This window comes from Danio rerio, chromosome 21 (genome assembly GCF_049306965.1).
Source record: "Danio rerio strain Tuebingen ecotype United States chromosome 21, GRCz12tu, whole genome shotgun sequence".
Classification (NCBI taxonomy): Eukaryota; Metazoa; Chordata; class Actinopteri; order Cypriniformes; family Danionidae; genus Danio; species Danio rerio.
In genome coordinates this window covers 5,325,920-5,341,325 of record NC_133196.1, presented here as the reverse complement: position 1 = coordinate 5,341,325, position 15,406 = coordinate 5,325,920, and the positions used below count along the sequence as shown (strand labels likewise).

General features: G+C 35.3%; 1 pseudogene; it reads right to left on the bottom strand.

Annotated features, from left to right (window-relative positions):
* Positions 1–22: 22 nt before the first annotated feature.
* LOC100535800 (serine protease HTRA2, mitochondrial-like) lies at positions 23–15,116 on the bottom strand (annotated as a pseudogene).
* Positions 15,117–15,406: the final 290 nt, after the last annotated feature.

Below are 15,406 nucleotides of genomic sequence, written 5' to 3'. Positions count from 1 at the left end.
ATACAAAACATCAGCATTTTCACAATAAGAGCACCCAGTTTTATTAAGGTCGTTGAGTGTTTGTTGCCATCATGACAATCCTAAACAAAATATTCAGTGATATTCCTTCAAATCAATACTGATAGTGTAGTTTGCGCAGACACACTGAGGTTTATCCAGTGTACAGAAGTCTGAATCATCCACATTATTTCATACGCTTCCAGAAACACGTTTACTACATGAATGTCCAGCGTTTGCTAAAACTGTTCAACTCTTTAGATGATTCCTTTCTTACAACATCTCCAACTATGACAGCTTCTCATTACTCACCATTTCTTAATCTTACTAAATACTTGACTTGATGTCACTCTGTGGACTCTGGGGTCATGTGCAGCATGAGCAGGCCGGCCCCCCGGCGGACCACCACATTTAAGCTTTCGCTGGTCCTCACAGCATTATATATCTCCTCCGACGTGTTCACCTTTACCCCATTGATCTCAATAATAACATCTCCTGGCTTCATTCCGGCTCTGCAAAACAGAAAACAGGAAATTACATCATCAATAGGGTGCCTTAATCAACAGCTGATAACATCATGTTCAGAGAGCAGCACACCTGTTGGCTGGAGATCCTACAATCACACGGTGGATGAGAACTCCATGAGAAACATCAGGGAAGGACGGGTCTCGCATCCTTAGCTCTTTGATTTAACTGAGGAGGGGAAAAAGAGAATTTAAAGATAATAAAAGAGTCACTTCAGCGGAATGTTTACAGTTTAAGGATTGATTGATAAATAGATAAGAAAGATAGATAGATTCATAGATAGATAAATTGATAGTTTGATAGATAGATCAGCATAACAATCAATATTACATTCGCTTCAACCAAAAACACCTCAACAAAACATTCATACTACTTCAGTCGCATAGAGTGTGACAAAGGAAATGCTGTTAATTTGCAATGCATTGAATTAAAGGTGCAGTAGGTGATTGTCCTCAGAAACATTTTAGTTGTGCTGGTTGAAAGTCTCTTCACAGTCCAATAGTAATGATTAAAGTAAATGATCTAAATGTGTTTTTATGTATTTTATATTATGGGTAAAGCATAAAACTAAAAAATGGTCATCCAATTAAATATTGTCGGGTCGACATCTCCCGTAATTCAGATAAGTAGCTCAAACTGTCAGCAAATGCAGATTTTAGGCCGTGTGGCTTTGAATCACAGTCCCTCCCCGCGGTCCAAAGATAATAGGCTGAGTGGTTAGCATTTTGGCAGATCCCCTACTGCACCTTTAATTATTCACAGAACTGTTCAAATCAATACCACAATTGAACTCATGTCATTTGGGACAAAAAAATTTAAATATATGATATTGCTCAACTCTTCATTATGTATACAAAACTAAAACCTTAAATATCTTGAATTTTACAGGGCTCATAAAGGCACAGCCTAATGAAAATCAAGGACTTTTGAGCACTTTTTTCCAGCACCTATTTTTATTTTCAACACTGACACGCAACGTATTAAAACACTGCATAGGAATTTATATAAATATACAAATAAAAACCATTAATGATCATAATAATAACAAAATTAATGAATCAATTGTGTATTAATAATATATTAAACCTGCCCTAAATATGCTTGTAAAAATGTTTTTTTATACTATTACACTGCTAAAATAATACAAGTTTTAGTAAATAATACTAACATTGGGTAAAAGTACAAAGTACTCTTTTAAAAACTACTCAGAGTACTAGTTAGATATTTTTTTGGGGAAAAAAACTCAGATTTTCATTTTGGCTCTTTTTAAAAGAAATGATGATAAATTTATTTGAATGGTTTAATTGCTTGAATCACAAAGCTACATATATAAAAATGTGCACTAACAAAGGAAGTATGGTCGATTTTTCCTTCCATGACAATTAATCTTTTTCAATAGTACTGGCAAAACAACCCCACACTCTATGAGGCCAGAGACACATTTTGTCCATTTTTAAACAATATTTTCAAGTTTTGAAAGGTTTAATTAAAGTATATGATAAAAATATTTAAATTTAGCCTTTTATTTACATATTTTACACCATTTTTCTTATTTGCTCATTCTTGTCTTTACAATATGGCAAATTTGTTTCTTAAATAGCTGTACAGCACATGGAAATATTATTTTACACTTGATCTTAAACTGAAATAATTTTACAAGAAAGACTACTACACTGTCAGTAATAAAATAATAAAGCAAATGTTGTTTAACTCTAGGTATTTGAATTATGACAACACTACATTTTTCAAAGCAGTGTTTGAAGAGTCTTATTGTTTATTATGATAAATGTAACAGCAGATTGCTTTGACCTGTAATGCCTGTACAATTCAGTGATGCTTTAAGACAGATCAGAATACAGCTATAATGTATAAATCCCACAAATACCCCAAACAGAAACATTTCTAGCATAATTCTTTTGTCTTAAAAAAATATAAAAAGTCCCAACTTTGCTCAAAGTAAGTTTCACTTGACGATACAGCCAAATAAAAAGTCTGTACTCTAAATACTAAATTTAGTCAAGGAGCTAAGATAAATAATTTCTACTTTAATATTGAAGAGATAGCGATTGTATACAGTCTGATCACACACACGAGATGATGAGAGGACTTGCAGTTAATTTGAAAAAGCCTATTTAAGAGGTCACATATCTGTTTTTATGATTAATGTACATGACTGCGCTCTCATGTTAAAATAAAGCGCTCACGACGTATGCAGAAATGAGTAATTGCGCAATACCTGCATTCCCACGCCAACATTTAGAGGAGTGACAGACAAGTCAGAAGAAGAGAGCGGAGAGAAGAGAGAAAAATGTGTGTGTAGATCGTTGAAATGGCAGGAAGTATGTCCGTGGTTTAATTACTCTTGCTAATAACATATAGTGAAAACATCCCAAAAGCATTTTTCCATTAAAACATTTGTTTTTAAGTAGTTTTTTTCTGTCACTGCAACACAGAAAGGCCTTTGTCCTGCCCTTACGTTCAATGTAAATCTAGACAAGGTTGACTGTGATTGGCCACTTCTCATATCATTTAAATCACTGCGTCGGAATCACGGTAGATTGTGCGGGTATTTTTGCATTAAATTGTCACAAAAATTCACAAACATTTTTATTTTTCGGGCGTGAAAATTGCAAACAAATTCTCCTTGATAAATTAAGCACTTTTCAACAGAACAAGCCAATTTTCCAGGTATTCCAGCACTTGAATTTCTAAGAGCCAAATCTAGTGGTATATAACAAAAGTCTGCAGATTCCATAATGTATGAATTTTGCTCTCCTGTAAAATTGTAATAAAAGTGTTTGGCACCTGGGGGTCAAAGTCAACATCATCACTCCAATGTAACGCCTTTTCCATCCCGATTCTCCAAACCAAGACTCTGAAAAAAAGACCCAATAACCATCTGTCAGTGAAAAAAAATGCTGTCACAGACAAAAGCAAGCAGCTGTGAGGTCATTCTTACTCTGTTTGTCTGCAGATCGGTCAAGGAAGAGACGGACTCTGTCTGAGGGAATAGCGAAGGAAATCCCTGCTGTCACTTTCATGGTATTAATGCCGATGACCTCACCATCCTGAAGAGTACAAACATGATACATCAGTTTATTACATAAGGCTTGAGTATGGCCAGTACAATACAATATTGATGAACATTTGAAAACAATTCACGTTCTTAAAATGGCAGTCATGAAGCTCTGTGTTGCTCTGAAGGTTCAGCAATCTGTAGTCAACTACTAAATGTGCACTAATAACTTTCTCCTTCACATTATTGTACAAGGAGGGTACCACCGTAGCTGTGAGATACGTTCTACTTGGGATTTCGTAGTGTGGTTCTAGCACACTAATTAAATGCCTAAAACCAGAGTTTTCTACCCCTGAAAAAGGTTGCATGTCTGTGGCTATAAATACTCCTACTCTAATACTCCTACTATTATGCCTACAATTGTCTTTGCTTGTGTTGAGTTAATTGGAAGTTTTATTCCAAATGAAGACAGGAGAGTAGTTTGTGTTTCACTTGTCGGTTTAACAGATAAAGTAATGATTTTGTGGACATCAGTAATCTAACTATTTGCCTTAATCTGATCAAAACAACAATATGACTAAGGTGTTTACATGAGTTGCTTTTTGAATGTTCCTTTCATGATCCCGTTTTACATGTTAAAGCACATAATACGATTAACGTCATTGTGTCACCACGCTATCCACGTTTCCTCCGGAGTGTCATGTAATTTTGGGGAGTTTCATTCTTAATTTGTCGACTTTAACTGCAGTTTGGCACTTTCATTTTCATTCAAGAACATTTCATGCGTGCCCCCCACGACAAACGACATATTGGATCCGAGGAACTGCTAGAAGAGTGTAGTTTTAATGGCCTACTTCGCCATCTGAATAACAACGAACACCAATTGCTTACTTACCAAATCCGTAGAGACAGGACTGATTGGTTCGTCTTTCTCTTGAATTAATGATGAAAGCTCAAAGACGTCACATTGTACCCGCCGGTACAGACAGCCAGTCTCCATGCTGGAATTTACACAAGGAGCTCATGGCCTTGACGTAGCTTCAAAATTTCTTTTCAAACCGGAAGAACGAATTTGTTCGAAATAACGCAAAAACAACCAATTTTCTCTTTTATTGTGAAATATATGTATCCTAATAGTGTTTTTAGCAGCGTGGGACATATATATGACTGTCAACATCTCAAAAATGTGTTTTGGTGTTTTTGGACCCTTTAAACCAAAAGGCAGAAGCAGTTTTTTGAGTAAATGTCAGCGACTCACCAGGTTTATGAGAGGCCCTCCTGAATTTCAAAACTGTAAAGCAGAATTGTGATTGAGTGATGGAATGCAATTCATTAAATGATGACATACATTTTTTTGCATGCAACACCACCCAGTTTCCAGTGCTCTTACATCTATGGTAGCGTCCGTCTGGATGTAGTCCATGTTGGAGTTGGAGAGACCCAGTTCTTTACTGCCTCTTTGAGCAGAGCTGACGATTCCAGATGTGATGGTGTTTTTAATAGAAAAGGGGCTCCCCATGGCAACCACAAATTCACCTTGACGCACATCAGATGACTTGCCAAGACGCATTGTTGGTAGAGGATTCTGGGACAAGACAGAGAACACAATGACACTATGTCAGACTATATGGCCATGTACTAGAACTGTGGTAAAAGAAAACTGAGAAAAATCAATTGCAAAAATGGCCTTCCAAACATAAAAGCCTCCTCTGTTACTGTTGGTTTACCTAAAATTGTTGACTATAATATTCTGTAGTTGCTGTAATATTACTGCGTTTAAAAATCTGAGGATACAAAACCAAATGTCACTAAGGTTATCACAATTTCGAGTTTATTTCCATATTTGTATGCTGCCGTTCCTCCTGAAATATTACAGTGTGTATGTAGCCTAAATACAGTATAAACAGATTAATGGGTTAACACCAGGGCTTGACATTAACACCCACCAACCGCAGGTAGACTTCGGCTGTGGCGGATTAGACAGCCACTCCCACTAGCCACTTTGGCTGGTCGAAAATCATTTTTAAATTGTATTTTTTTTAAAAGCAGGGTTCAACAATAAGGATGAACCTCTAGAAATGAGAAGCAGCCCGACTGACAAAAACAACTGTTCACGCAAGCAAAAGAAAGCAGATGAATACAGAATGTTATGTGATGCGCACAAGTTTTACAAAGCGTGCACGATCCCATTGCCCTGCGTGAAGCAACCTTGACTGGAAACACAATGCTGCGATCGGTTCTGTTTGAAATAGACTTCACAAAAAGCGATACACATCCACCATTTTCAAGAGCTCGAGATAAAAAAAAGAAGGTATTTTATGTATGCAGCAGCGGTTTCAGCTTTAGCTTTAAACAATCTTTGAACAGATTATTAATGGGCCTAACGTTAACTGTGTGCGTTTGATCATCCTTTTATTATTGCACACGGTATGTTTTTCACCTGCTTTCTTTTTGTTAATATGGTTTAATTATCATTCTTTTCAGTAACATTGATTTAATAGATTAAATTTAATGTATAGTTAACTGCTGATCTGAGACCTTGGTCTTGGAGCTAGGACAGACTACTTTTCATAGTTTTAGACAGGCTACATGACAATAATTGTTATTTAAGTTTTATTTAATAAAAAGTGTATGCATATTATAACATATATTTCGCTAGTTTTTGAAATTTTAAAATTATTTAACATTTTTGGCTAAGAAATATTTATTTATTTATTTATTTATTTATTTTCCAGTGTGGTCAGAGAAAAAATTGGTACAACCTTAATGTTGAGCCCTGAAATAATTACAAAGCAACACCATGAAACCACTACAGCTCATGCTCATTGAGCAAAGTCATACACAACACATCTAAATCAAGTAATTTTAAAAATATATTTTCCCAACAACAAAAGTGAAAATGGCGAGTGGCTAGTAAAGTTGAAAAACTACTAGCCATAGAGGCTGGTGATCAAAAAAGTTAATGTAGAGCCATTAAAATATTAAAAATCATATTGACCTCACACTTTTAATGTACTAACAGTGACACAATTTTGATTCTGACCTGTGATTCAATTTTGAAAGACCTTTTACTAAAAAGGTAAATAATGAAATAAAATAAGTCCTTGTTCTTACCATATAAAACTATGACTCAATAAAAACAATGATGCACCGATACCATCTTTTTGGAACTGATTCGATTTCGATCCCAAAATTGTGAGTATCGACCAATACAGATCCGATCCTGATACTGTGCCATTTTTTTAAGCATAATACAGTTTCTATGGTGATGTGGTCCAGCTTATGTTTCCTTTTTTTAATAGTAACTCTGCAACAGGCTACCACTATTGACCCTAATCAAAACACAAACTGGTCTGTTAAATAAACTATTGATATAAATAAAATTACAGTCAAATATTCACAGTTTTCAGAGCAGCCGGTACTAGGCTAAATAATTTTCTGTTAATTAAAATCTATATTGTGCCTGTCAGTTTCACTTTTATTAATTTAATCAACAACTTTGACCACAATGAGCCAGGCTTACAAACTACCCTAAAAGTATTCCCCTCGAAAGAATAAACTCAGTCGGAAGGATGAGAAAACAGAAACTTTTAATGTTACAGAATAATTTTACAGAGCGGCACACGTCACATCAGCCGGTGTGTGAATGAAGTGCTTGATGCATCACTGAGACACCGTGCAGTCCTCCGTTATCTGCAGACACTTCCAATCCAAAACAGCAGTAAAAAGGGAAGAAATCAGTGCGTTAAGGATCTGTCCAATGTATTATTGAGCCTTTTCTAGTTTTACATTTCAGGTAGGCCTACTTTGTGTGTGAAGAGCAGGTAGTAATCCACTCAGTTCCAGTGTTGCGAATGCGATCTGCTGATCTAACTGCTACATGATTTAGAAACAGCAATGAACTCGTCGTTTCAAGTCGAAATGAACCAATATAATATATATTATATTATAATAAATTAATATAATGTAATATAATAAATTAATATTTATTTAAATTAACAGGAACAAATAGTGTTGGAGAAAGTTTTTCATGTTGTCATGAACGTGACACGCAGTTTGAATTGTAAATAAATGGAGAATGATTGACAGGCGCAGCGGAGGGAAGCGCAGAACTGAACATGAATTTAACCATGTGAATATTGATCTGCACTTCACATTAAACTATAGAATGGCTTCAAAACATTTGGGATACAGTAGGCCAACAAGACAACTTTCTACTGTCTTATAAAAAGCTACCTTTCTGGCTTTTGTTTGCTTATAAATTACACAGAATATAGAGCACGTGCAAGATGGGATTTGCAGTAAAAATATGCAGTACCAAACCAATATCCAATCCAAGTATCAGGATCGGTGCATCCCTAATTAAAAAATTAAATATCCCCAAAAGATTACATATGTTAACAGTACAACCTCAAAGCTCCATCTGTACCTTAACATTGATTTTGATGGTGGCGATGTCTGCAGCCTGGTCCACATCCTGAACTGTGGTGTTGTAAGTCTCAACATTGGTCAGTTTGACACAAACACCACGCTTGTTGGCGACCACATGGCCATTTGTCACTATCAGGTCATCACTACTTATTATAAAGCCAGAACCATTCGAGATGGGAACCTCGCGGCCAGAAAAGGGGTGTCTGAAAGAAAGAGTGTAATATTAGTCACAATTCCCAAACACAACTGAAACTAAAACCATCTGGTCACCTTAAAATAGAAACAAGTGATCCAAAAAGTCTCTATAGAGAAAATCAACATAAAACACCCTGCTGAAAAAAACAATCCTGTTGAGCGCGCGCATGTAAAGGTAACTGGGTGAACAAGTCAAACAAAGTATATACACAAGAGAACATAAAAATATACAACAATTCAAAAAAATGAAGCAAGAATAATAAAGATTTAAATAAAACATATAATAGATAGATAGTACAATAATAATAATGATAGTAATAATGTCAGTGAAAATGACAACAGCATTATTAATAACAACAACAACAACTACAACTACCACTTTTGATTACTTAACATTCAGAAATTAAACCGAATTAACAAAAAATATTCTAAATATATGTGTAGTGTTAAAACATTGTTGGGTTTTACAACCCTGCGAAATGTGAGAATGTTTTAACAATAGAAATGATAAAAAAGTAAAGAATTAGGTTAACTTGATTGTTTTTATAAATGTAAGTGAGTTGAACATAAAACAGTCAAGTTGCCCCCAATAAACTTAAGAATTGAGTTGCTTCAACACGTTAAATAAGTATTTTTTAAATGTCTGATAACAATAATTTTGTTAATAATTTTTTTGAGAATTTGGGGAAAAATGTTTGGTTCTATTTTTATAGTAATTAAATGTTTATAATTTAAAATGTTTATAATAATTCGATGTTTTGCCGCCTTGTTTTTGAGTTGTGCAATGCAAAAAGACCCTCTTATAGCAAGATTAGGGAAGCACCGAAATGAAGCTTGTTGATTGAAACTGAAAATTCTAGATGCATTTGGCTGAAAACTGACACTGAAAAGGCTTTTTAATAATTGGAAATTATTTTGATAAATAAAAAATATATAGTTTTATATCAAATAATAAAGTAATTTGGCGACGCAGTAGGTAGTGCTGTCACCACACAGCAAGAAAGTCGCTGGTTCGAGCCTCGGCTGAGTCAGTTGGCATTTCTGTGTGGAGTTTGCATGTTCTTCCTGCGTATGCGTGGGTTTTCTCCGAGTGCAATGGTTTCCCCCACAGTCCAAAGACATGCGGTACAGGTGAATTGAGTAGGCTAAATTGTCCGTAGTGTATGAGTGTGAATGAGTATGTATGTATGTTTCCCAGAGATGGGTTGCAGCTGGGAGGGCATCCGCTGCGTAAAAACATATGCTGGATAAGTTGGCGGTTCATTCCGCTGTGGTGACCCCAGATTAATAAAGGGACTGAGCCGAAAAGAAAATAAACGAATGAATGAATAAAGTATTTTTGTGAGGCTTTTAAATTAAACTCAATAACATAAATTAACAGTGAAATCAATAGTAAAAATAAAAATGATTCCATCATTTACTCACCCTCTGCATATTTGAACTCGTTATGAGTTTCTTTCTTCTGTTAAACACAAAAGAAGACATTTTCAATAATGCTGAAAACCTCTAGCTATTGACTTCTATTGCAGGAAAAATAACTACTATGGAAGTCAATGTTCATGTTTTCAGCATTATTAAAAATATCTTCTTTTGTGTTCAACAGAGTAAAAAAAACTCATCAGAAATGATGACAGAAGTTTCCTTTTTGGGTAAACCACACAACTACTTGCAAATATGCTCATGTTACATTCCCTCGAGTTAGACAGTTCAGTTTATTCTTCTTCTTTTTTTTTTTTTACAGAGCCCCTATTATGGGTTTTTGAGAATGACCTTCCATGTATTGTGTAACACAGCTCTAAGTGAAGTGAATTATTCAGCTAAGACTTAAATCTGCAAGTGTGCAGTGTTTAAAACTGTTGATTCATTTATAAAAGAGTCGACTCACAGTGCTTCAAATGAATCATCTTGATAAAGAGTCTTAAGCCGTGCCGGCTTGACCAGGAAATGGAACTTAAGCCCCGCCCAGGGCCGGATTTACCAATGGGCCTTATAGGCACAGGCCCAGTGGCCCGAGCGCACTTGGGGCCCCTGCGAGGGGGGAGAAGAAAAAGACAATTTCGGGGTGTTTTTTTAGGCTAACTGCAAATAGCGCACCTAGTTGGAATAAGCTATTCATGCTTTACGCCTATCGATGCTTGATTGACAGAGACAACATGAGTAAAGAGCAGGGCCAGACGGAATCTGCGGACGTTTTTTGCTATTTCTGTGGAGAATTTTGGTAAAAATCTGCGGATTTCTGTGCAATTATTTTGGGAGTATCCAGCGGAGTATCATAACTTACACCTTAATATATTAAATAAAAAGTAATAAATTACTGAATAAAAACTGAATAAATTCAGATTTACACATTTACTCAAGTAAATAAACAGAATTAATGATAGGCTAAAGATCTGCGAAAAATCTGTGGAATTCTGCGGGCGCAGATTCCGTGTGGGTCTAAAGAGCTATGCAGCATCACAGCCTGAGTGGCGTACCTCGTAATGTGCACAGCAACATCTTTTGACACAATTGATTATCAACCCGGTTCGAATTCACCATCTGCTGAACTTGTGCTACTTTTTTTCTCCCCATTACATATCAGATTAGAAATATATTTATTTTCAACAGGAAGGAAACATTTTTAATAAATAATGCAAATGCGATATAAAGTCAAGTGCCTCGTGGGTATTTAATAATGTTTAGCCTTAATAAAGGTGCCTCCTTCTCTGTAAAAACTATATTGCTCAGACAACTGTATTTCATCTGAGCAAAAAAATCACATATAGCTATTATTATTATGTTTAAATTGTCTTTCTTTCTTTAACTAAACAGAATGCTGTAATGGGTCAAGTGTGGAAACATCAGTTTTGAAATAACCCGCACTTAACTGAGCGGACTGTAGTGTAACGTTAGTATTTATCATGTATCAAAAATGAGTGGACAAGTTGATTTAGCAAACGCGAGAGAAAGAGGAGAGGAGGCATCTTTATTGAGGCATTTTCCATACACACCTTCTTCAAACAGACCCATGATCAGGAGGATGAGGGTATAGAAGAAGACGTTATGGTAACGTTAGATCAGTAAGCTAGCATTAACCAGGCGGAGGAGGCTAACAGCAGCGCAGCGCGGACTGGATTCATCGTGAGAGAAACAGATAGAAAAAGGAGAGAGAGAGGGAGAGAGAAAGGCCCCGAAGAGGAGAGAGACCGGAGAGGAGAAGAGGTATAGTGTGTGTGATTTCGGATACTTTTAGGTTTATAATCAAGTTGATCTATGCTGTTTGCCAACTCTTCATCACGAGAAGAGTAGAGAGAATACAGGGAGAGGAAGAGAGAGACAGTAAATCATTAATAAGTGTGTGTATTATTGGAGAGGCATTGTGTGATATAGCCTATGCCATGCAAACAATATGCTCTATCAGTTTGTAAAAGCTCTACATTAAAACTACCCTTAAAAAATGATATATAGTACTGTTTCAGTGAACTTGTACAAGTATACTAAAAAAACATTCATTTTATTAGTATTTTTATTCAATGCTTTGAAAAATAAGTTAAATCTTTGTAGATACATATGTACTATATATCATTTATTTAAATATGTGGGCAACAAATTATAGATTCATTTTAATAAAAAATATTATATTATTATTATTTTTTAAATTCAACTTTAGGGGTAGGGCCAGGTAGGGGGCCTTACAAGATAATGTGCCCAGGAGCTCCTGAGTTCTTAATCCGGGCCTGGACCCGCCTATTTGTTGCACGCGCAATCCCGGGAAAATTAAAAAAACCAGCCCCGCCCACAAACACAGTAGCAAAGAAAAAGAAGAAGGACACTGCAGCAGACGCCAGTTGAATCATGTTGCGAAGACGCTGTGCTCTGAAGTGTGAGGGGAAAGTTAGTGTTATTTTCTCTACTCAAAGATGAAACAGTGAAGAGTCAGTGGTTGAGGTTTATTTTGGCAAAAATACCTCAACATTACAGCCCAGGCTTGTGCTGTGTTCCTGTCATTTTTCTGATGAGTGCTTTAGATCAGAAAAGTCTGTTGACGTATGGGACTTTGTCAGAGCTCGACAGGAACTTTACAGTACACAGTTTATGGATCAGTTTCTTCCTCTATTTCACAAGTGTAAGTATGTGCAATTAAAATGGTTGCCTCTTTGTTTTCTCTACAAATTATGTATTTAATTGTTTTTTGCTACTTATAACCGCTTGTAGTGCATCTGGTTAACTCTTTATATTCTCATATCACGTCTAATGCCATGATGAAAATGCGACGCATGCCGCTTTGTTTACGGATTTAAATGCGTTTGCATTTAAATGCACAATCCTCTGGCACTTGTCGTTGCTATGGCCATCATCAGTTTCCGGGATAAATAACAAAACGGGAGGGTGGCGGGAGATGGGTCTGAAATTACAGGAGACTCCCGAAATAAAAACGTGAGTGTTGGCAGGTATACTCACACATACACTCTGCACTCTGACTACTTCAATATTGTTGATAAGCCATGGTGGCCATTTCTCTCCATCTCATGCTGAACGCTGTTGACCAATCACAAAAGAGTACAATAGGACCAATCAGCGCAGATTAGCATCGCGTTAGGGAGGGGTGTAGAAACAAATGAATTGCTAAATAATCATATGAGAGTCGCTGCCATAATTTGGTAAAAATAAATGCATATTCTAAGACAATGAAAGTGTTCTTTGACCTTGAATGCACATCAGCCTGTTGTTGGAGACCCCCCCCCCCCCCCACCCTTTTTAATGTATATTAGGGGCTCTTTAAATCCATTCAGACAAACTCCGGGTCTGACAGAAGAACTTTTAGCTTAGCTTAGCATAGATCCTTGAATCAGATTAGACCATTAGCATCTCGCTCAAAAAATTCCAAAGAGTTTTTAAAGTAAAACTTGACTCTTGTGTAGTTAAAGTATGCACCAAGACTGATGGAAATGAATAGCTGCTATGTTCGAGCTTGACATGGCTAGTAACTATACCTATACGCCTCTCGGGAAGTATACATGGGCATTCTGTTTGAATGGGTAAATCAAATTCTTCAAAACTGCTTGCCAAGATTACGATTACATTACATACTATGAAAAACCAATAAAATTAAACAGTAACTGTCCTTTTAGTTTCATTTATAAATGTCCATATCACACAATATCTGCAGAAACTCACATCTAGTCCAAGCCCCTCCCCTGGAGAATTGTCATTCTATACTGATCGCTGATTGGCTCATGTACTAAATGGTGGGCTTTATTTGCCATATATCAATCACTGATTGGCTCCTGTACTAGAAGGCGGGGCTTCATTCGCCTATTGACTGTTTCACTTTTCCCAGTCAAAAGTATACGAGTGACACGTCATGTGTATTCTATAATCTTTGCTATACTCTCATTCTGCAGTAATAATCAAGGATTTTGAACTATTTGTTAGACCCAGAGATCAGCTGAACGGATTAAAATTATCAAACACAACAGTTTAACTCTGAGTGACTTGAAAAATGAGCCTATTTGCCAAAAAGCCTTCCTTTAAATACGTCATAATTAATATAAAACAAAAAAAAAGTATATTGTTTCCTTTCATAACTTAAATTACAGTCAATGTAACTGCATAGAGACTCAAAATGTGTGTGTGTGTGTGTTTTTTATAATCAGTGAGGGACCACTGACTTCTCAAAATATCACAAGAACGCAAGCATGTTTGGAGTAAATAACAACAGAATTTTCACTTCTCGCCTTTTAATGATTCCTCTCTCTACAGCATATCTCCAAATTAATCAAAAATCAACCCTGAAACCTGTTTCCAAAAATCATCAGAAAATTTACAAGTACAAAAAGAACATTTTTGTGAATTTTTTATTATTATTATTATTTATTATTAAATATATTGCAGGGATAGTAGTACCTGTGTAATATTTTGAAATGAATTTCTTCTACCTGATTTGGGCGTAAAAATGTATTGTTGACCAAATATCATCAATAAATGGGAAAGAAAAATATCGTTTCCATCTCAAAATGTCTTTCAGGAAACATGTTCCACCAATGCGTAAAGCACTTTGAGTGTGCAGGAAACGTGCTATATAAATGTAAGGAATTATTATTATTAATTATTATTTATTTATTTCTATGTGAAACACTTTCATGAGCCCATTTAGCCAATAAGACAAAAACATAGTTTTACTAAAGTAAACTTACATTTATCCTCAAAAAATAAACCTGACTATATTTTTTGTAGTAAAGTCGAGGTTAATTGTGTTAAATATGCCATTTCAGCCTGCAGAATGGCATTTCAAACTGTGGCCTAAGAAAAATATAGAAAATAAAAATCGAGTTTCTGTAATATTAAACTAAATAATTCCTCTCCCTGTATAGTTCCTAAGGTTATCTAGACAGAAACAAATGTAAGTTAATTTTAACAGAATCACTCAAATAGCAATTAATCTGACTGATGTTAATGTTAAAGGTTTGATCAAGCTTTTAAGTAAAACAATAGTTAGTTTAAAGTTACAGTACCGTAAATATAACATTAATATTTACATTAAGTTGCATCAATGTTAGCATTAGCATCAAATGCTAATAAGCGCTACTAGCCTGTGACATACAGTAATAAACGTTAGATGTAATTACACTTACTTTAATATTCATTGGTTTAATTTGTAATTGTTTATTTTATTTATGTTATTTTTTCTTTTTAATTTGCATTTTTCACTAAGTGAAGGCGGGGACTGTTGACTAACGTTAGTAGCTCTAAATTAGTTGACTGGAACGCTGTGATGGTGTTAGCATGTAGCATGTTCACACATAAAATAAGTACAGTTTACAATTAAAACCATTTCCTACCTTTTGTTGTAACTTAATAAAATCTACTGCAATTGATGTCAACAAAGAGGTTTAATCCACAAGAATTTGATCATTATTCCTACCTGTTAGCGTTCACATCGGTTCAGTCCTTATTTAGGCTAGAGTGGGTTATTTTTTGTGAATGAATCTATGATTTAAATGAATTGTGAGAGTCGATTCATCCTTGACCTATTCATAAATACAACAGTTGCTTTGTTGCTGAATAAATGTCTTATTCACTTAAGACGGTGTCCTACCACCACCTACTGGCGGTTTCAGGTAATACATGGATAACTTCATTTTGTTTAATATTTTTTCTTTTTAATTTATTATTTGAAGCATTATTCATTTAAAAAGAATTCACAAGAATAACGAATTTATATAATCATAATATATAAAATATAATATAAATGATAATAAT